The 22500-nt window shown below is 44.0% G+C and overlaps 1 protein-coding gene and 1 long non-coding RNA gene across 2 annotated transcripts in view; both read left to right on the top strand.

Annotated features, from left to right (window-relative positions):
• The window catches only part of LOC306831993, a 31664-nt gene extending 29459 nt beyond the window's left edge, over nt 1–2205 (top strand). The window contains exons 2-3 of the long non-coding RNA XR_013780164.1: nt 1545–1634; nt 2124–2205. This is a non-coding gene — a long non-coding RNA (uncharacterized lncRNA). The remainder of the gene's footprint in view (nt 1–1544; nt 1635–2123) is intronic.
• A 2210-nt stretch (nt 2206–4415) lies between these two features.
• Nucleotides 4416–22500, top strand: part of micu2 (mitochondrial calcium uptake 2) — a 98596-nt gene continuing 80511 nt past the window's right edge. Inside the window, exon 1 of the mRNA XM_079356314.1 lies at nt 4416–4422. The gene's annotated coding sequence lies outside the window, so the exon portion shown is untranslated. The remainder of the gene's footprint in view (nt 4423–22500) is intronic.

Raw genomic sequence — 22500 nt, 5'->3', positions numbered from 1 at the left:
AAAAAATAATCAAAAACATAAAAAGTCGCTCGTCCTCAAACATCTTCTAAACCCAAAGAAGGAAGCAGAGTGCAGGAGGACATTTGGGTTGCTTAGCAACTGTCCAGTTTCAGTTTAAGTACAAACCTGCTTTGAAAACCAAAACCTCGAACTCTCATTTCAATCAGGACAGACTTCACTGAGAATGAACAATTATTTATTAACTATTAAATGTGCAAAGTCTTTTTTTTGTGGGGGGGTGTAGACTCCATCGGGACGACTTCATGTACTCGACGACACAGGACAGGACCCCCCCCCCCCCCCCCCGCGGAGGTGCAAAGGAGCGGAGGCTTTGAGGAGTTGCAGTGTTAGCACTGAAACGACAGAGAGAGAGAGAGAGAGAGAGAGACAGAGAGAGAGAGAGAGAGAGAGAGACTGTTGTTAGCGTTGGATGGCAGGAAGGTGATTGGTTGGGAAAAGGTTGAGGCGGAGTCTGGTTGGTTAATTACTTGGATGGTACACGCCCACAGTCAGCTGATCAAAGCATTAAGAGGGACAGAACACGGACACTCAAAAAGAGCGTGTAAGAAAAATCCAGATGTGCAGCGTTGACGTTGATTTAGTCGGACGTGTTAAAGTTGTGGTCGAGCTCGAGCTTCACCAAGTCGTCCGACTTTAATGAGCTCGTACACCATCCTGAGGGGGATCCAGCTAGTTCACCAACCAAGAATAAAACCAGTCATAAAAGAAATACTGCAGCTGCACGCACACACATAGGACCTGAGGATGTGTGTGTGTGTGTGTGTGTGTGTGTGTGATTTCTGCCCACTGATGACTAAGTCTTATTTGCCTGTTGACGTCTGTTGGAACGGCACTGTTCACGTCAAACATGTTCAGCGTCCCAGCAACGAGCAGCTGCACGTTAACGCAGAGAAACAGACACTTCGACTCGGAGCGTCGAACAGCCCGCTGATGCACAAAGCAACTTTGATTTTTTTCATTCAATTTTTTATTTGGTTTAGCAGTGGAGATACACATCACATAATCACATACATAAAACATTATATATATATATATATATACTGTACATATACAGTTTAACTGAATTTCTTAGCTTTCCTTCCTCTGTTTATTTTATTTATTTATTTTTAAATTTCTGTTGCATTCTTTCCTTCAGCTGTTTAATGTTCTTATGTGTAAAGTATATTTAATCTGTAGTTCTGCACCACGATCACGGCATTATTTAGTATCTGCCTGCTCACACACAGCTTCATATTTATATTTACTGCACTATATATATATATATATTTTTTTTTTTTTCTGGTTTAGTTTTGTTTCTGTTTTTCATCTTGTTTTAGTTTTCATTCAGTGTTTCTGTGGATGAATGTTTCCCAGCATCCTCCTCTGTTGCCTGTACGTTCATTTCCTGTGTTTTTAGGTTCCTGTTTTATTTTGTAATATCTGGTTTAGGTGGCGTTTCCTGTCTCTCCCTCTCTGTCCTTCCTGTCTTGATTGTCCTCACCTGTCTCAATAGTCTCACCTGTGTCTGTTACCTGTCTGTTTAGTCTCACCCTCCTGTCCTCGACGAGCAGGATGTTTCTCCGTGTCCTCTGCTCCCTGGATTCTCTCTCTGTTTGGTTTTTGGATTTATTTGAGTAAGTTTTTTCTGTTTAATAAATATTTTGTGTTACCTGTAATCGGATCCTCCTCCCTGTTTTCTGCCCGGAAACCGGTGACAACATGTCTGTTTACATATTTTAGTCCGCTCACCTTCTGTCTATATTTAACTTGGTCTGTACATCTTGACGCTTTATTCTTTTGATGACATTTTTGGTACAGCTGCATTTACTGCTCTGTGTGCCTTTGATTGACCCCTCGGAGACAAATAAAGTTTTTTTGAATTGAACTGAAAGATCTTTATTCTGTGCTGGCGGCGCACACACGAATTATCGTGCAACGTTGAACTCCAAGAAAAACCAGCTTTTTTTTTTTTTCTTTTAAGAACGTTGCTTAAAGAGGTTTAAAATGTACGGTATTAAAACTCTTATATTATTATCATGTCTTCGTGCGATATGATGAATTTAGACGTATAAGGAATAAATGTTGCAGCTGTGACGTCGCCCTTTGTTTAGTTTTTTTGGAAGATCCTTTTTGAAGCCTTGAAATTGAAATGTTGGCCGAGCGGGAAGAGAGGAGCGAAGGACGGCGGGGCGAACACACTCGGCCTGTTTCTGACCCACTTATAGAGACGTGTGATCTTCACCACGCCATGTGCAGCGGGGGCACGAGGGCACGCCACGCTCCAATCAGCCGCTACAGAACTGCTTCAAAGGACTCCTGGCATGTTTGAAACTGTTGATGGTGTGATTACATACTCACACAGTGAAGCCCAGACTTTACTTGAGTGCACTCGCACAATGGCAGACAGCGTCTTAAAGCCACCATGGCAACAGCGAGCGTGCCTTTCTGATGCATGTTCCACTTCCTGTCACGACAGATAGGAATGAACCAAATGCATGTTAGCAGGAAGTAGCTGCAGACCTACAAATGTGTCATCATTTGGCCTTGCTAGTTAGCGTGTGATTGTGTTTGTTTTTCTGCAGTGCATGTGTGAGAAATAAAATGTCAGAAAGTCAAAGTCTTCTTTATTGTGAATTTTTCAACATGTGCTGGACAAACAAAAAAAAAAGCTTCTCTCTGAGTCACGGTGTAAACTAACAGTCGAAAGATTTAAAAAATATAAGTTAAGCAGCAGCTTAATTCAGCTGATGTGACGCTCTCAGATTAAGAGCGGCTGGAGACGCCTCTCCTCCCGTTACTTCCTGTCTCTCCTCTGCTGTCCGAATATCTGATAAAGGCAGAAACTTCAATCTTTATATCATCATATCAAGAGTTCATCATTAAAACAATATTTGTTTAATGTGGTGAGAATCCTGTCGGGCACATTTCTTCAAACAGCCGCTGTCTTTGGGAGCGATGGCGTCCGCGCCGGCTCGGCTGTCAGAGCGGCGCGTTGACCTCCGGGGACGAACGCTGAAGGACATGTTTTGATGCATTTCTCTCTGTGAGGTCTTTGCTCCTTCATCCCCGGCTCGCTGCTCTCTGGAGCTGCAGCGATGGCCTCCAGTGTTTACTCGTCATCCTGCATGACTTAAACATGAAGAGTCTGCTTTTTTTATTCATCCGTGGGACTCCCACTGCGCGAGCGCGGGGCTCTTTGCCGTCTGTATCACTTCAGCTTCTGTGTCTCCTCTAACCTTTTCATCTTCTGCACACATACACACACACACACACACACACACACACACACACACACACACACACACACACACACCGCTCAGTCGAACCTGCACGCCTCGAGGAGTGAGAAGGACAACAAGGCCCTGGACTTGGCCACGTAACACTCTGCACACCTTGTTTCTGTACAAGCAGGGTGAGAACGTCTCATCAATGTCCGCTTTTTTATTTCAGTTTATTTCAGTCCTGAAATCTTTCAAATGACTCCTAAAGGTTCGAGCATCATGACTCTGTTGCTTGGAAATCAAATACTCATTTAAAGTCTGTTGCAAGTCTGTAAGTGATTGACAGGTGGGTGCGAGGGCTAGTTTGATCACGACTGTTTTAACCAGGAGCACTTAATTAGCGGACTCAAACATGATGAAATACAGACCGAGACAAACATCAATATTCCAATTCTGTGTCCAATCTAAATGTCCTATCAGCTGCTGTTTAACGTTGCTATGGCAACTCATTGTGGTTGTGAGTGCTTTTTTTTTTTTTCCCTCTGCAGGAAGTTAGTTTGAAGTTGGATATTTGATAGACGCTCGCTCCGGGTAAACCGAACATCGAACCGCACAACGTAAAATGAACTTCACGGCACTCACACAGGTCATCATGAGCATCAGTCAGATTTACGAACGCTACCGGTTTCTTTTGTAAAGCAACAATCATGGCGTGCTCCAAACATGACAGACAGCGAGAGGTGGAGTCTGAACATCGTGAGGACTGATAAATATGCATTTTGCACGAAACCTTTGAGTCTTTAATAAGACGGTTGATCTTGTCTAAAGTGGAAACATAAAACGTCATCATGAAACAAAGAGCAGAATTACACACAGAACTAAGACCCGTGTCTACGCCTGGACCAAACGCCTTTTAGTGCCCACGCTTAAAGAACACGTCATCCTTTGTGCGTCGTTCAAATGTTATTTGTGGAATCACACCGTCACCGTTCTGGACCCTGGACAGACATTTCTCACACTCATCCAGTGAGTGAGAAATGGACTGTTGGATTGTTCTGTTAGTGGGTGTGAGGGGAGAATATATTAAAAAAATGGGAAGAGACTGTTTGACCATATGAGGGTGTGTGTATATAATGTCGGAGGAGAATATAGATATATATATGAAGGATGGCGTGTTGAACTAAATCGGTGAAATCCAACATGTTTGTTTACCAGAGAAACACTGTGATTAATCAGTATCTCCCTCACAGAGAGCTTAACGAGACTTCTGATGGAAAAATTTGTCATGCTCTGCAGGATGCTCCGTTCTTCAAATCCCAAATGTTGCGTTTAGTAAATATTATGATAAGTGGTTTGGATGAAAAGCACAGTGCCAAAGCTGCGTCACTTGTGAATGTAAGCTTTCAGGTTATCCACTGTCGAGGCCTGTTTGTGTTTTAAATCTCTTCGGGGATGATTTTTCTCTCAGAAAAATACAAATGAACTCGGTTTGAGTGATATCGAGGTCAGGAACGCTATTATGGAGCTAATGAGGAAGTACAGATCCTGATATACATCATCAGTGTCAGATAATTAAAATCTGAAAATTAGACAGGCCTCAAAGTCGCTGACAGAGTGATCACAGCGGGTAAAAATGAAGCTGACTCAACCTTCTCCTCCCCCAACACGCTATTAACCTGCTCTGATGGGCTCGTGGTCAAAAAAAAAAAAGAAAACAGCCGAGACATATCAAAGGTTCAAAATGTGTCAGAGCAGCACTGTGCAGCTCCCGTTCTGAGTTTCATCTTCAAGGCGGCAGGAGAACAAAGACGGAGGGGGGGGGGAATTCACCCAGAATGGACTGCGACTGCTAATAAGAGCCCGTGAATTTTTCCAGCTATCTTCTCTGGAGGATGATGTGGTGCTAATGACGTTAGCGCTGAATGCTCTTGTTTTGCGCTAAAGCCATCTGCAGCTTTACTCTGCAAAAAGATGACGAGCTGAGGGAAATAATATTTTCAAGTTAGTTGATTGGTCGAAAAGTTTGCTCCCTCCCCTGAACACAACAAGCGAGGTCGACGGTTTGACATTTTATTTCACACAGTTTATAAACTAAAGCTCTATCCAGCCGGGTAGCGGAGCAGTCAAAGCAGAGATGCCCAGACTTCCCTCGCCCCAGACTTCCCTAGCCCCAGACTTCCCTCGCCCCAGACTTCCCTAGCCCAGACTTCCCTCGCCCCAGACTTCCCTTGCCCCAGACACTTCCTTCAGCTCTTCCACCCCAAGGCATTCCCAAGCCGGTCAAGACACAGTCTCTCCAGCATGTCCTGGGTCTACCCGAGGCCTCCTCCCGGAGAGACATGTCTGGAACACCTCCCCAGGGAGGCGTCCAGGGGGCATCAGATGCCCGAGCCACCTCAGCTGAGTCCTCTTGATGTGGAGGAGTAGCGGCTCTACTCCGAGCTCACCACCCTACGGAGGAAGCTCATTTCAGCTGCTTATATCCGGGACCTCATTCTTTCGGTCATGACCCAAAGCTCATGACCATAGCTGGGGCTAGGGAAGTCTGGGGGCGAGGGAAGTCTGGGGCTAGGGAAGTCTGGGGCGAGGGAAGTCTGGGCTAGGGAAGTCTGGGGGTAGGAATGAAGATCGACCGGTAAATCAAGAGCCTTGCCTTTCGGCTTAACTCCTTCTTCACAACGACCGACCGATACAGCGACCGCATGACTGCGGACGCAGCAGCGATCCGTCTGTCAATCTCGCGCTCCATCCTCCCATCACTTGTGAACAAGACCCCAAGATACTTGAACTCCTCAGCCTGGGGCAAGGACTCCCCACAGACCCAGAGAGGACAAGCACACACATGAATATATGTTCCAGCTTTCTTCTGTTTCCTGAGCAGTATTTCTTTTTTCTTTTTTGATAATCACACAGCTCTTGCAGTCTCTTCTTCCCCTCGCTCTTCATGGTGATAGTCGTGTGTTATTGCACCTATAAAAAAAACCCACACTGAATTCCCTCGACGTGTAGAGAGATGCAAGGCTGTTAAATGTGTTCCATTTATACGTCACTTTCATCACCGTTTGTCATTATTTGCCTCACGCAGCGCGGCTATTTTTACCAGCACTGTTTCCTGTCATGAATATCAGACGATGTGCCTGATGGGCTGACGGCGTGTATGAGGCGGTTATTGAGCTCTGATGAATAACAGGTCTGAATCATGCCTCAGGTTAGAAACGCTGGAACCTTGCAGTTTCGAGAAAGTCTTACTTCTGAACGTTTATCATAAATGCAGTGCATGCTGATGATACCCTTTGATTTGCAAGTCCATGATTGGACATTAAAGGAACCAAGCTTCTGCATCCTGGACTTCAAAACACACACACACACACACACACACATACACTTAAAGCAAAGACTGGAAATATTAATGGACGAAGCCTGAGCGACGTCCCCCGTCTGTTCCTGCAGGGGGCGCTGGAGTCCCCCGTGTGTCCCTGCAGGGGACGCTGGAGTCCCCCGTGTGTTCCTGCAGGGGGCGCTGGAGTCCCCCGTGTGTCCCTGCAGGGGGTGCTGGAGTCCCCCGTGTGTTCCTGCAGGGGGCGCTGGAGTCCCCCGTGTGTTCCTGCAGGGGGCGCTGGAGTCCCCCGTGTGTCCCTGCAGGGGACGCTGGAGTCCCCCGTGTGTTCCTGCAGGGGGCGCTGGAGTCCCCCGTGTGTTCCTGCAGGGGGTGCTGGAGTCCCCCGTGTGTTCCTGCAGGGGGCGCTGGAGTCCCCTGTGTGTCCCTGCAGGGGGCGCTGGAGTCCCCCGTGTGTCCCTGCAGGGGGCGCTGGAGTCCCATGGATGGCGGTCTCCGTGCTGGAAATGCCGTCTCAGCCTAACTTTGAGTCAAGCTAACGACAGGCTGAGAGCTGAGGCGGGTTTTAAGCCTCCTGACAAACCGTTACACGGCGCCCACCTGTCAATCAGCTCAGGTGAATAACTCTGATCCTTCATCCAATCAAAACTGATGAGTCATTAATAAAAACCCCCCTTGAGCTGCTCAAACCAGGCTGCAAAAATGTGACATGACTTCCTGTGCGTCTGCAGCCGGCCTCTAGTGGACACTCAGCGAACTGCAGGACTTCTGCATCAGCTTAATTTTTCAACATCCGAGATTTCTACTTGTATTTAAGTACAGGCGACCACAACAGAACAAACACAAACACAAGTGAGCAGAATAGTTGCACATCTCTCGTCTCTTTCCCTCAGGGACTCCTCACTTTCAAGATAATTTAAGGACATTCAGCTCCTCATGTTTGATGACTTTTTCCCCCATGACTTCCATTCAATCTCACATTTTGCAGGACGCAGGTAAAAAACAAAAAGTCTGGGTAAAGTCGCGTTTGCGTCCACACACACGCAGTCCACAAAGACAATGTTGGCAACGTGACGAACGCGCTTCTGATAAATGGACATAAACAGCCACAAGGAGTGTTTATGGCTGATACAGCATGTTCCTCCATCTTTCATTTTTTTAAACACATTTTTAAACACCAAAGCTGAATTATACCTCTTTTGAAAGTCTTGCACTCAGTCTTTCACATCCAGTCTCTAGAACTTTTCAGCCAGTTCTAGTTGTTATATACTCAACAAAAATATAAACGCAACACTTTTGTTTTTGCTCCCATTTGTCATGAGATGGACTCAAAGATCTAAAATTCATTCCAGATACACAATATTACCATTTCTCTCAAACATTGTTCATAAATCTGTCTAAATGTGTGATAGTGAGCACTTTTGCTTTGCTGAGACAATCCATCCCACCTCACAGGTGTGCCACATCAAGATGCTCATCAGACACCATGATTAGTGCATAGGTGTACCTTAGACTGTCCACAATAAAAGGCCACCCTGAAATGTGCAGTTTTTGCTTTATTGAGGGTCTGGGGACTCAGAACCAGTCAGTATCTGGTGTGACCACCATTTGCCTCATGCAGTGCAACACATCTTCTTCGCATAGAGTTTATCAGATTGTCAATTGTGGCCTGTGGAATGTTGGTCCACTCCTCTTCAATGGCTGTGCGAAGTTGCTGGATATTAGTGGGAACTGGTACGCGCTGTCGTATACGCCGGTCAAGCACATCCCAAACATGCTCAATGGGTGACATGTCCGGTGAGTATGCTGGCCATGCAAGAACTGGGACATTTTCAGCTTCCAAGAATTGTGTACAGATCCTTGCAACATGGGGCCGTGCATTATCTTGCTGAAACATGAGGTGATGTTCATGGATGTATGGCACAACAATGGGCCTCAGGATCTCATCACGGTATCTCTGTGCATTCAAAATGCCATCAATAAAATGCACCTGTGTTCTTCGTCCATAACAGATGCCTGCCCATACCATAACCCCACCACCACCATGGGCCACTCGATCCACAACATTGACATCAGCAAAGCGCTCACCCACACGACGCCACACACGCTGTCTGCCATCTGCCCTGAACAATGTAAACCGAGATTCATCCGTGAAGAGAACACCTCTCCAACGTGCCAGACGCCATCGAATGTGAGCATTTGCCCACTCAAGTCTGTTACGGCGACGATCTGGAGTCAGGTTAAGACCCCGATGAGGACGACGAGCATGCAGTTGAGCTTCCCTGAGACGGTTTCTGACAGTTTGTGCAGAAATTCTTTGGTTATGCAAACCAATTGTTTCAGCAGCTGTCTGAGTAGCTGGTCTCAGACGATCTTGGAGGTGAACCTGCTGGATGTGGAGGTCCTGGGCTGGTGTGGTTACACGTGGTCTGCGGTTGTGAGGCCGGTTGGATGTACTGCCATATTCTCTGAAACGCCTTTGGAGACGGCTTATGGTGGAGAAATGAACATTCAATGCCCGAGCAACAGATCTGGTTGACATTCCTGCTGTCAGCATGCCAATTGCACGCTCCCTCAATGCTTGCGCCATCTGTGGCATTTTGCTGTGAGACAAAACTGCACATTTCAGAGTGGCCTTTTATTGTGGGCAGTATAAGGTACACCTGTGCACTAATCATGGTGTCTGATGAGCATCTTGATGTGGCACACCTGTGAGGTGGGATGGATTATCTCAGCAAAGCAAAAGTGCTCACTATCACACATTTAGACAGATTTATGAACAATGTTTGAGAGAAATGGTAATATTGTGTATCTGGAATGAATTTTAGATCTTTGAGTCCATCTCATGACAAATGGGAGCAAAAACAAAAGTGTTGCGTTTATATTTTTGTTGAGTGTAGTTTACCGCTCTCCTGGCCCATATTCAGAATTTCTATCTGAATTTGCAGAATTTCTATCACACATAGTTCTTAGCAGTGATAGAATAATTGTTGTAGGTGATTTCAATATCCATGTGGATGTTGTTAATGACAGTCTTAGCATGGCTTTCATGTCTCTATTGGACTCTATTGGCTTCACCCAGGGTGTAAACAAACCTACCCATCGATTTAACCACACCCTGGATCTTGTTTTAGCTTATGGTATTGAAATTAACAGTCTGTCGGTTTTTCTGGAAAATTCTCTGATATCAGACCATTTCCTAATAACTTTTGATTTCTTTTTACCAACCTTAACTCCTCTTAATAAAAAAGTGCTCTCTAGAAATTTAAATGATAATGTTGTAGCTAAATTTAAGGAAGCTATTTCAGCTGCCTTTGTTTCTGTTCCATCCCCTAACCTAGTTGAAAACTCCTATAATCACTTTAGTCCCTCTCAGCTAGATCAGTTTGTAGATAGTGCGGTGGATTCACTTAGAGTTACTCTGGATTCAATCGCTCCCCTAAAACAGAAGCCAATCAAACGACAGAGATCAGCTCCATGGTACAATTTAGAAACCCGTACTCTAAAACTAACGTCACGTAAATGTGAAAGAATTTGGCGCTCCACCAAAACGATAGAATCTCGTTTAATTTGGCAAGATAGTCATAATCGATATATGAAAGCTCTACGGCAGGCCCGCACGGCCTATTACTCGTCTCTTATCGAAGAAAATAAAAACAACCCTAGATACCTCTTCAGCACTGTAGCCAGGCTGACAGAGAGTCATAGTTCATTTGAGCCATCTATTCCTTTAGCCCTTAGCAGTAATGATTTCATCAGCTTTTTTAATGATAAAATTCTAAACATTAGAGACAAAATTAGCAACTTACTACCTTTACTTAGTGCAGATTCCTCCTATATTTTCGATTCGGCAGAAACGGTTCCAAATTCTGATACTAACCTCGATTGTTTTTTTCCAATTAACCTCGCAGAACTAAATTCGATTATTTCTGCGTCTAAACCGTCAACTTGTCTTTTAGATCCAATCCCAACCAAGTTGTTTAAGGAAGTCTTTCCTCTAGTTAGCAGCTCCATACTAGATATGATCAATATATCTTTAGCTGCAGGTTACGTACCCCAGTCATTTAAAGTAGCTGTAATTAAACCGCTCCTTAAAAAGCCTACTCTTGATTCAGGAACTCTAGCTAACTATAGACCTATATCTAACCTTCCTTTTATCTCCAAGATCTTAGAGAAAGTGGTAGCTAATCAGTTGTGTGATTTTCTCCACAACAACAGCTTGTTTGAGGAGTTCCAGTCGGGATTTAGAGCTTACCATAGCACTGAGACTGCACTTGTTAGAGTAACAAATGATCTTCTGTTAGCCTCAGACAGGGGACTTCTATCTGTGCTTGTCCTGTTAGATCTTAGTGCTGCTTTTGATACAATTGACCATCAGATTCTGTTACAGAGACTAGAACAATTGCTTGGAGTTACAGGGACTGCTCTAAGTTGGTTTAGATCCTATTTGTCAGATAGATCTCAGTTTGTGCATGTTCATGATGAGTCCTCTTTGTACACCAAAGTTAGCCATGGAGTGCCTCAAGGATCAGTGCTTGGTCCGATTTTATTTACATTATATATGCTTCCTCTAGGTAGTATTATGAGAAAACACTCCATGAACTTTCATTGCTATGCAGACGATACTCAGCTCTACATAGCAATGAAGCCAGAAGACGCCAACCAGCTTCGTAAACTAGAAGCCTGCGTCAAGGACATCAGGACCTGGATGACCAGAAACTTCTTACTGCTCAACTCAGACAAGACTGAAGTTCTAGTGATTGGTCCTAAGAACCTTAGAGAGACTTTCTCTGCCGATATGACGGCCCTTAGTAGTATTAGTGTAGCCTCTAGTACCACTGTTAGGAACCTAGGAGTTCTGTTTGATCAGGATATGTCCTTTGATTCCTACATTAAACAAATTTCAAGGACAGCTTATTTTCACCTTCGTAATATCTCTAAGATCAGACAGATCCTGTCACAAAATGATGCTGAAAAATTAGTTCATGCATTTGTTACCTCCAGGTTGGATTACTGTAATTCTATTTTAGCAGGGTGCTATGGTAAATCTCTAAAGACCCTCCAACTCGTCCAAAACGCTGCAGCTCGTGTTCTTACTAGAACGAGGAAAAGGGACCACATTACTCCTGTATTGGCTTCTCTCCATTGGCTCCCTATAAAATCTAGAATAGAATTTAAAATCCTTCTGCTCACCTACAAAGCTCTAACGGTCAGGCACCATCCTATCTTAAAGAGTTAATTGTACCGTACTATCCATCAAGAACATTACGTTCCCAGAATGCAGGCCTGCTCGTGGTGCCTATAGTCTCTAAAAGTACTATGGGAGGTAGAGCCTTTAGTTATCAGGCACCGCTCCTTTGGAATCGTCTACCAGTCGGGGTCCGGGAGGCAGACACACTAGCTACTTTTAAGAATAGACTTAAAACTTTTCTTTTTGATAAATCTTATAGTTAGGGCTGGCTTAGGACCAGCTCATAGTTATGCTGCTATAGGCTTAGACTACCGGGGGAACTGGCACCAGGATCTCTTATCTCTCTCTCCCTCTTTCTCTCCCAGCTTTCTCACCTTATAATAATAAGATATGTCTATAGTGACAAGCAGTAGCTTGTCACTATCTTTGTATTCTAACCTCTCCTTTTGAGCTCTCTTAGGTTCCTTGAGCTCTCTTAGGTTCCTTGGGACTGTTGGTGAGGATGGCCTGCCCAAACAACCCCCCCCCCCCCCCCCCCCTCCCCCTGAGGATGGCCTGCCCAGACCCCCCCAGACCCTATCCCATCCTATTCTTCTTTCTGTATCTTGTCCCATCTCCCCCATCCCATTTTCAAGCCCAGCACAGTTTAGCAGATGGCTGTTCCGTCATGATCCGGGTCTGCTGAAGATTTCTGCCTGTTAAAAGGAAGTTTTTTCTTGCCACGCTATGACGGATTAAGCTGGGCTCTTGTAATATAGCCATCAGTAAGGTCCTTTACCTGCTTTTTGTAAACATAACAATGAGCATGGTCTTGTTACCTGCCCTTTTGTTAATGTTAACAGACAAACAGTAAGGTCCTTTACCTGCTTTTGTAAAGTGTCTTGAGATAACGCCTGTTATGAATTGACGCTATATAAATAAAGATTGATTGATTGATTGATTGATAAACCAAAATCACCTTCAACATGCTCTTTTTTTTTCTTCTTCTTCTTCAGGTTTTCGTCTTGAAAAGGAACAAACACAAAGATACACGGAGGATAAAGAAGAGGAGCAGGAAGTACTACAGGAGGAGGGGAAAGCAATGAGTGGGAGCAGGGAACACAGAAATCTATTTTTATGGCTCATGCTGGATTTTATAGCTGTGGCTAAATCAGCCTGTATGAGCTTTGGCTACAGCAGCTTTTTACTCCAATACACATTTCAATTAATCAGTCGGGCTCGAGCGCTCGGGCGGGGGGGAAGCTTGTGGAGGGCGGTGCACGCTATTTAAGCTCTCAGAAGGAGAACGTGCATGAAGCCGCTGCAGGTTAGCTGAGATTTACAGTGATTACCTGAAAGCAGATGCAAAATGGATTCAATTTAAAAATCACTCTTATTGAGGCTCTATCTTTAAGAAATGGTCCGAGCGCTATTTCCATTAACATCTTTTCATCTATTCTTCAACCTCGGGCCGAATCTGAAGTATTTTGTCATTCACGGAGGAAAACGTCTCGCCATCCTCTGCTCCCGGCACCATCAAAGGTCATCCCGTCACCGCCGTCACACTCGCTCATCAGGACACAAAAGACGTAATCTCAGCTCGCTCTCCCAGGTGCCTTTTTTTAGAGACATTTCTCATTGTGCTGGAACATTTTTGTCATTTGCTGCACGTGCCCACAGCGACTCACCGAGAATGAAGCACAAAGATAACGCCACACAAGCCGGGGTATCCGGCTTCATTTTAAATGAATGGAGCGCAGATTAGAGCGGGACTATTTTGCCTTTTTTATTTCTCCTTTTATTAGCGGAGTGTGTGCGATGTTAGAGTGTCACATTTTCATATTAAACGGAGCTGAAGTTTCAAACGACGAGGTAATCGTATGTGAGTGTAATCCCTCGGGCTTCACCAGCTCAGGCTGCTCTGAAGTCTCGTTTTATTCTCCTGCTTGTTAAGAAGTTCTTTATACGGTGTGTGTGTGTGTGTGTGTGTGTGTGTGTGTGTGTGTGTCTGATTCTCTACAGCTTCTGTTGTGTTGTCTTTGTCACTTTTTTTTTTTTGGTCATGTATGTGAAACAGTTAGCTAACAAGTTCAAAAGCGCTAAAATGCTTCTAAATGCTAAAATGCTTCTTCTTTAAGATCGTCCAAACTTCTGCTGATAAATTCTTAAATTGATCATCACAACTCGATTAAATTTCCTTGAATTTCCCTCGGGATCAATAAAGTATCTATCTATCGATCTATCGATCTATCGATCTATCGATCTAAAGACCTTCAGCACTTTAATCACGATGACTCAGTGAGTGACGACTTTTTAAAGCTTTTTTTAAGAACATGTTGAGACATCTTTCCAAGGACCGTCTCATTATTGTAACGTTGATGAGAATAAATCAATAAAACGTATTACAGAGTGCTTCATAATGATAGAATCAGTGTTAGAATAATAAGCCTTTTTTTTTTACTTACATACTGAAGTGTTGTTGAATAAATCCGATCAGGTTTGATCACACGTGTGCAAAGGAGCGGTTTGATGATTTTTTTGCGTACGTTAATATCGTACCAGTTATTTCATCATGTTTTATTCTCCGTTTTTTAATGAGTGTTTTAATCTTTAATCGTCTCGTCAGCGTATGAAGGTGTTTGTGTGAAGAGGGCCTGCAGGAGTGATTGCACATTAAACGTGTGCTTGATGTGGCCCTTCACTGTTAATCACCCACCAATTCTAATAATGTGGAGTCTTGATAGTTAATCACCTAAATGGTCTTCTTCCTCAAGAGGAATTGGTTACTAGAAACAGGTAGAGAGTGTGACGCACCAATGAGAGAAGAGGAACCAAACATCAGGAGACGCATAATCTGGAAAGTTGTGCCAATCGGAGGAAGGAAACCGGACGTCCTCGAATGCATCATTTGGTTCGATATTCTCTGTCTGGAGGATAAAAACAGTCAGAGACTCTGAAACCTTCATTCTTCAATCAGGTTAATAATCTGTTGACCTGAGAGATCCGAGGTCATTATTTAAAGGAGTCAGATCTCTGTTTACATTTGGGAAAAGGATAAAACAGAGAGTTTGATCACGATCATATCAGAGTCGATCTATTGGCACAAAACTAGCGTGTGTTGGAGAATTGGACAAAACAGCTGATTTCATTGGTGCACGAGGTCCCAGTTTGTAGACCTGCTTTTTTTTTAACCATACAGCACACTTTACAGTTTTTTTGTAAATTATGCCGCCGACCCCCAAGCTGTGGTTTGCAGACTCCTGGGGGGGCGCTCCTGTTTAATAGAACATCTTTGGTCCTGTGCTGGCAGCCTATCACAAGCGCGTGTTGTTATGTAGATGTAGAAATGTTCCGGATGCCGCCGCGCAGACGATCAGTGAATCATGCACATCCACTCGATTGTAATAAACAAACACGGGTTCAGTGGCCATCTTTGTTTGTTTGTGTGTTTTTCTTTATAATTTCAGGGCCATTCTTTCAGGATGTAATTTTTCCAGTGTGCAGTTATCGATGTTGTGAGGTGGGGAAACAAAGCGTGCAGGCTGGTGGTAATAGGGGGGGGGGGTCGGGAGGGCGGGCAATTTGAAGGTTGACTGCTCATGAAGGATGATGGAGAGTTCTGACGCTGAAACGGTTTCAACATCAATCAATACCTGCACACGTCTGCAGGCTTCATGAGACATTTCTCCTGTTCATAAAGAGCCTAACTTGTTTTGACAATCGTTTTCTTGCACGCCCACGTTACATCGGCGCTGATAGTTCCTGCCAGCTCGAGATGGCAGTGAATGCAACACGGGCTTGTTGAAGCTTCAGCTCAACCTGCCAGCTTGAAAGACGAGCGTGCGGTCTCAGAGGAGCCGTTTGGAGACACACGAGCACAGACTGAGTGTGTGTGTGTGTGTGTGTGTGTGTGTATATATATATATATGTTTGAATGGTCTCAGTCTGCTCTTTCCCACAGCCGAGCTCTGGATGCTCCGTGTTTTCTTTGTTCTTCCATGTGAACTGTGGATGACAACTGTGACGATTTATTCTCCCATTAAGAAGAAGAAGTAAATTCAGCTCCTTTGCCTTCCAGCCGCCCGCCTCAAAAAACCCGTCTCTGGCTCACATGTTTATTTGCACTCCTCCAGTTTTAATGTCTTGTTTCATTCGTGCATCCATCACTCAGCTCTGCCTTTTTCTCCGGGCGTCGCCAACAGATTGATTACCTCTCAGGAGTTCGATGTAATGACAGGAGGCCAGGCTAATTCCTAAAGTGATAAATGGTGAGCTAAGTGACTCCAGTCCACCGGGACGCCAACTGTCCCGGGGCTGTTCTCTGAGGTGGACCCTGCTTTTTTCACACACACATATATATATATATAATGTATAATATAGCAGCTGTGCGACATAGTGAAATAAAGTGCTGTCATGAAAGCACACATCCAAGAAACAAAGCGATGAAATCAGACAGAATGAGTTTACTGATGCTCCTCTTTTGATGAGAAAGCCTTTGAGGCACACTTTGTTCAGGCAGAGCGCAGAATGAAAAGAGAAATCACTTCGAGCTGGTAGTCAAAGGTGTGAGAGTCTTAAGCTGCGTTTTATCCCTCTGTGTGTGTGTGTGTGTGTGTGTGTGTGTGTACACACAAACGCTACTTTCAACTTCCTGTTACGCATTCACACCGCAAGAGCATGAGTCGAGTCGAGTCGACACTTTTGTTTCCTCAATGGAGCAACATCAGATTGTTTTTTTGTTTTTAACTCAAAGCCATATAAGGACATATTTAAAGTTTAGCTCACAAGCTAGCTTGAAAGATAGCAGCTAATGTTAGCCTTTAACCACTAATGTTTTATTACAGAGCCACGGTTAAAGACACTTTAAACGCTGATCGATCTACAATCAGAAACCAAAGACTGTAAATATTACCGGACGAAGCCTGAGTGACATCACCCGCCTGTTCCTGCAGGGGGCGCTGGAGGCTCATCGGCAGTCGCCGCAATGCTTCGAAATGCTCTCTCAGGCTAACTTTGAGTCAAGCTAACGACAGGCTGAGAGCTGGAGCTTGATCGTGTCGGCTACACGCCTCACTGTGGATAACACGCATCGTTTTCAAAATCCAAATTCAGATTCCAATTTTTTTTTTTAAATTGCCGCCCTGACAGTGTGTGCTCATGATGACGATAACCAATCAGACCTGTTTCCTTTTACGTCCCAGGCTGTAATGTTTATTTATGCTGTTCACAGGGCGGGTCATGTGACTTCCTGTGTTCCTCAGGTTTAACACGTCGGCGTCACTTTTCAGACTTTTGTCAGAACGTCAAGAGAAAAAGTCACTCAGTACTTTTCCACCCATCCTGCCTCTGCTCAGTGTCTGTTAGCCACGCCCACCTCATCAGCCAACTCCACTCACCTGTGCAGCAATCAGTCCAGTATGAAACCCTCCTGTGTGATCCTGTCAGATTGTTCTTTCGCCTCATTGTGAGATCTTTTCCAGAACTTTCTGTCTGACTTGGATTACCTGTTGTCCCCGACCCTCCAGCCTTCTCGTGTCCTGGAAACAACCTCCGCCTTCTGTCCACGCCGATGAGTCATCTCCCCGCCCTCCTGGTTCCTGCCTGGCTTTTTTTCCGTGAGTTTTTCCTGTTTTGTTTTTATCCGTGTCTTTCTGACTCTCACGCTTTGTCTCTAAACGGATCTCTGGATTCCACCTGCTTTTTTTCCTCACTCAGCTCAAAATCTGTCTGCAAAGCTCTTGCAGATTTAACACCGAACTCTGTTACCTTCGTATCAGCCAATCAGTGAAGCTTATGACCACTGATCTTGTGTTAACCGTGCGATGCATTCAGGTCCCAACACGAACCATCACAAACTCTGAATAAACTAAAAGGGAGAAACTGTTGAGCAGCTGCAGCAGTTTCCTTTGAACGGAGCATTTTAAGCATCCTTCAGGATTTCACCTAAAGTGTCTCTAACTTCCTGTTTTGAAGCATTTTGAGGACAGCGTGGGACAGCTCATGTCTTACATCACCGATAAACGTTACTCATATCACATGACCTGCTGCTTTCAGGCAGGTTCAAAACTCCTGTTTGATTGTAAAGAGTACAATCAGTGTGCATCAACACACCCTGCAGTGAGTTGATGCTGTGATGCTCTTGGATTCAAGGGCGACAGGTTGCATTATAGACTCATCTGCCAGTTCTGCGTCTCCCGCTCCTCCCCCGTCTCTCGTTGTTCGCTGCATGTTGACTGCTGACTCGTTTTAACCAGGGTTAGCCCGGCTGGGTTCTACGATGCAGTCGCTGTGTTTCAGGATGTGATCCCAAACAAGTTGATGTAATTGCGGTTTGCACTGCGTCACTGATTAGTTAAATTGAATTCACCTGTTTGCTGCTCACTTTTAAGAGCACACTGTTTGCAAATGGAGCGGCAGCATGTTTTTAGTTATTATCCAGACCACTCTCATCTATCTTAATTACTGTGTTTGATTCAGACTGTATTCTAATTCGACTTGTTTATTGTTCAGATATTATGTTTAATTTGTCTTTGAGCGCTTTTAAAGATCTCGTGTGTGTTTTGATGTCGTTACCTGACTGGACTGAATAAACCTGTCAAGTCTCCTCTTTAGATTCAGGCACTCTGAATGATGCCTAAGAACCCCCTTCTCAACAAAATACATTTACACCATATATTCATTGGTGATGCTCGTGTCTGTTGGGGGCCCCTCCTCAAACATTTGGGTGCCCCTCCTCAATCCTTTGGGGGCCCCTCCAACCAGCGTTCATCACCGTCGTGTCCTGATGATTACTCGACTCATTTTGATTTGTCGACCTTCACTGATAAACTTTGGTTTTTACAGCAGTAATTCATGAAACTGAGTGCTGTCAGATGGGGCGCCCTCAGGGGGGTTTCCGACTGTCGTTGCAAAATTTGCACATTTTTGGGGCGCTGATTTGGTTTAAAGTTTGTCCGCCCTCAAGGGGCCCCCTTACTAGCCTGGGGCCCCAAGTAGTTGCCAGCACCTCTGCATATATTCTTGCACAGCGTGAAGCTGCAGGCTCCTGATTTTCACTTTTAGAAACGGCTTTGTTGTCATGAATCATCTTCGTCTGTCGGGATCAGCAGCAAGCGTTCACTGAAATCACACAGGGCTCAATGAGAGACGAATGTTATAGAAAGCTAAAGTGATAGCACCATAAACACAGCAGATTCCTCGTTGTGTTGTCTTCTGCCAATAGAAAGGTCAAGGTCAGACTGTTGGCGGGGTTTAGACCGTTTTAAGCTAGCTTGATCCGTTGTTTTTGATGATGTTTCAGGGATTGAAAGTCAGGGATCATCTGGGATACCAGCGTTCTGATTATTTCCTCTGTACCAGGAAAAACAATTTGGATTTTTTTATTTTTTTATTTTGTCTCGAAAATACTTCATAACCTTTTCTCGACTGCAGCCAACAAATTTCACTGAGCGCATCTGTGAGTTTGGCAGCCGTACAATTTCAAGTTCATTTTCCCAGAGCCAGAAAAAGAAACATGTTAATTATCGTATTGGATTTATCAGCAGATAGAAAAGTGACAAACTGGCTTGAGGTGTGTGTACTTTAGATTTATATTCTTGTCATAAACACAAGAAGAGACAAATACACAGCAGACACTCTTCATTGGTTTAAGTTAAAATATAATTTATTCCTTTTTCAGTTTATTTCACATTTTTAGTCATTTCCATACAAAACTTTTAAAATATCCTTCTCTGTACTTTCCATCATTCTTCTTTCTTTAACATCATTTTTACTAAAACTTTAAAGGGAACAATAAAACAGGCAGGAAACATAATAAACGGATATTAGATGAAACGAGTATCATCAGGAGAAGGGCACATAATGTCATTACAAACAAACTAAAGGCAATCAACACATTTCTCCTTTAGTCATTGTTTCCAGTTTATCTTCTTACCATCATTTCTTATTTCCACATTTTCATCATCAAGGTTTTTTTTGGTTCTTTCCAAAATCGAAGAATTATCCGAGCACATGTTGTCAATCATTTAAATATTGATTTAGGACACCGGATGAAAATTAGCTATTGTGCTAACACCGGCATTTTTACATTGCTGCTTTATGCTGACATGTTGATGAATATGCATTGTACTAATTCAAATAAATAAATGAAATTAAATGATTTGCTTTAATAAAGGGGATACTTCACCCATTGACATGAAGCTGTGTATCATTAGAAACATGGTAGGAGTGTTGAATGGTCGTGAGTCCAGCCCTCATTTTGCCCTGAGACGAGAAAAATGTGTTTTTCTTTGCCTGGAAGTTTTCTTCATGTGATGCAAAAAGCGTCATATTGCAAAATGAGGGCTGGATTCACGACCATTCAACACTACTACCATGTTTCTAATGATACACAGCTTCATGTAAATGGGTGAAGAATCCCTTTAAACAGGGCTCTGCACCTTTATTCCCCTGGAGACGAAGCTGAGGCCATCTTGGATCTTTAGTCCTCCATAAGAGCTCAAACGTTGAGTGTGTGTACATGCACATGAGTATCCCGGGTTTTAAGAATCCTGTTTTTGTATTTGTGCATGTAAACATCATATCCCAGTTTCTTCTCCCATGACTCGACCTGTGCTCATCACATGCAGTAATCACAGCCCAGGATAGTTAAGCAGGTTTCTGTGTGAGCATGTAAACCGGGATAAGGCTCCTAACCGGGATACTCGGGTCCATGTAAACGCACTGACTGTTCCAAAACGGGACAAATCATTCTGCGCTCCCAGAAAGCATGAATATACTGTATGTACCACGTTTGGATTAAACCCAGATGATTAAATCTTGCAGGAGTGTAATAGTGTCTAATACTGATAATACATTTTATACTGAGTAAATTTGCCTCATAAGAATCTTCTCCCACATCTCTTTTCTATCATTGTTAACTTACTGTGAATATCAGAGGGTCTTTAATGAATGGATGATTTAAACATGGAAGTTGCAGTTTTGTTGTCCGACCCTGCAGAAGGAGTCCTGAACATTCATCTGACACTCTTCACTGCAGACAATAAGAGCACCTCGAGGTGAGCTCAGGTCGTTCTCTCCTGTGCACACAGGACTCGACAGTCCTCGTCGTTTCCCGCAGCAGTTCAGGAGTCTCTCTCTCTCTCTCTCTCCCTCTCTCCCTCCCTCCCCCCCCCCGGGTGAATCCTGTTCACAAACTGCACTGTTTGTTCTGCAAATGTCTGTGAACGTGACTTTTGTTGTTTGCAATGTTTCAGCCACAGACTGCCTACAGCGACGGCTGGCAGAGAAGCTGAGGTGAGCGGCGCCACTGAAGCATGATGCACATTTACATCCTGGAGATTTATTTTTTTTTTTTTTTTTTAAAAACAAGTTGAGCTGGGAATGCAAAACACACAATAGTAATGAATATTAACAAGTAGCTGCAGTAGAGTCTCATGGAGATTGCCCATCTGTGTTAGCTGACGACTTTGCACAACTAATCCCTTTTTATTGATTTATTGTTTTTGGTCGCTTCTGGATTTAAGACAAATCTGTAGATAACTCTGTTAAAGTCCAGACCGGCTTTCGACCTTTTCTGTCTCTTGTTTTGTCGGTGAAATGTGAAGAGACTGTTGTTAATGTCATGGAGGAGCTCCATCATTGATGCTCTGTGTCTGCCAGTGAAAGCCCAAAGTGCACTGCTCATTATGTGCATTACATTTACCTTAAATAGATTAGCTGAAAGTTACGTTCTCTCTCTCTGCAATAACAATCACTAGAGGCCGTAACAAAGGGGAGCCTCATTTTCAAGAGAGCTAGCGTTCAGTTTGGAAACCCATCTCCTAATGAAGGTTATTGTTGAGCTGAGGTAAATGTAAACTAATGGATCAGCTCTCAGACTGACGTCGTCTGAGCACGCAGGCCGTGCGGCGCTGAGCGCATTCTGCACCCGCTCCATCTCAACGGCTCCCAGGAGTTTTTATGAAACACATCTGCTTCTATTGGACGGAGACTTTATTGTGATTGTATTTCTTTCTTGTATGCTTTAGCTTTTCGACATGCACCTCCATTCAGGGCGTTTGGCAGCTGCCCTTATTCCTCCTCCTCCTCCGACCTGCTGGAAATAGACCCTCATAAAGATTCCTGCTTCTCCATCTATGTTAAAAAAAAAAAAAAAAAAATTGGACAAATAAGAAAATCCACGTCTACATAATTAGAGTAACCCGTGGTGATTGTGTGTGATACACTTTCTCTCTGTGTCCTGAAGAGCCAATAAATCTGCACGGTAAACCCATTTGACGAAGCGCGCGGTGATAAAAGACGAGAAAAAACCCCGTTAGTGTAAAATCCATAAAGTCTCTGTGAGAGTCCAGTGAAAAGCTGGTTTTGTATGGATGACAAACACGGATACTTTCCAACATCTATCCCCCTGTTTATGTGAAATTAGGACACTTAGAAGGGGCTTCTGCTTCCAGCTGTCTCAGCAGGCACCTCAGACAAACGAAGAGACTTTTTTCACGTCTCGTTCACTGACATGAAGAAAAGAAAACGTCCAACCTGTTTTTAAGTGATGGATAATCCCCTCCTGCAGGAATGCATTGTTCTGCACAGACACTCAACCCTTTGTGTGTTTGTGCTTGCCATTAATTAAATGCCCCGTCCTCTACGGGACAATCTCCATTTCTTCCTGCTAGAAATCAATCACAGATATTTTTTTTTTGCACCACGTGATCAATGGCTTTAATTACACGGGAGAATGCTGCTTGGTTTTTTTTTTCTTCCTGCCGTTTCGG

This window comes from Symphodus melops (assembly GCF_947650265.1).
Source record: "Symphodus melops genome assembly, chromosome: 11".
Taxonomy (NCBI): Eukaryota; Metazoa; Chordata; class Actinopteri; order Labriformes; family Labridae; genus Symphodus; species Symphodus melops.
Note: the sequence above shows the minus strand (reverse complement) of the source record. Positions and strands in the feature narration are given on the sequence as shown.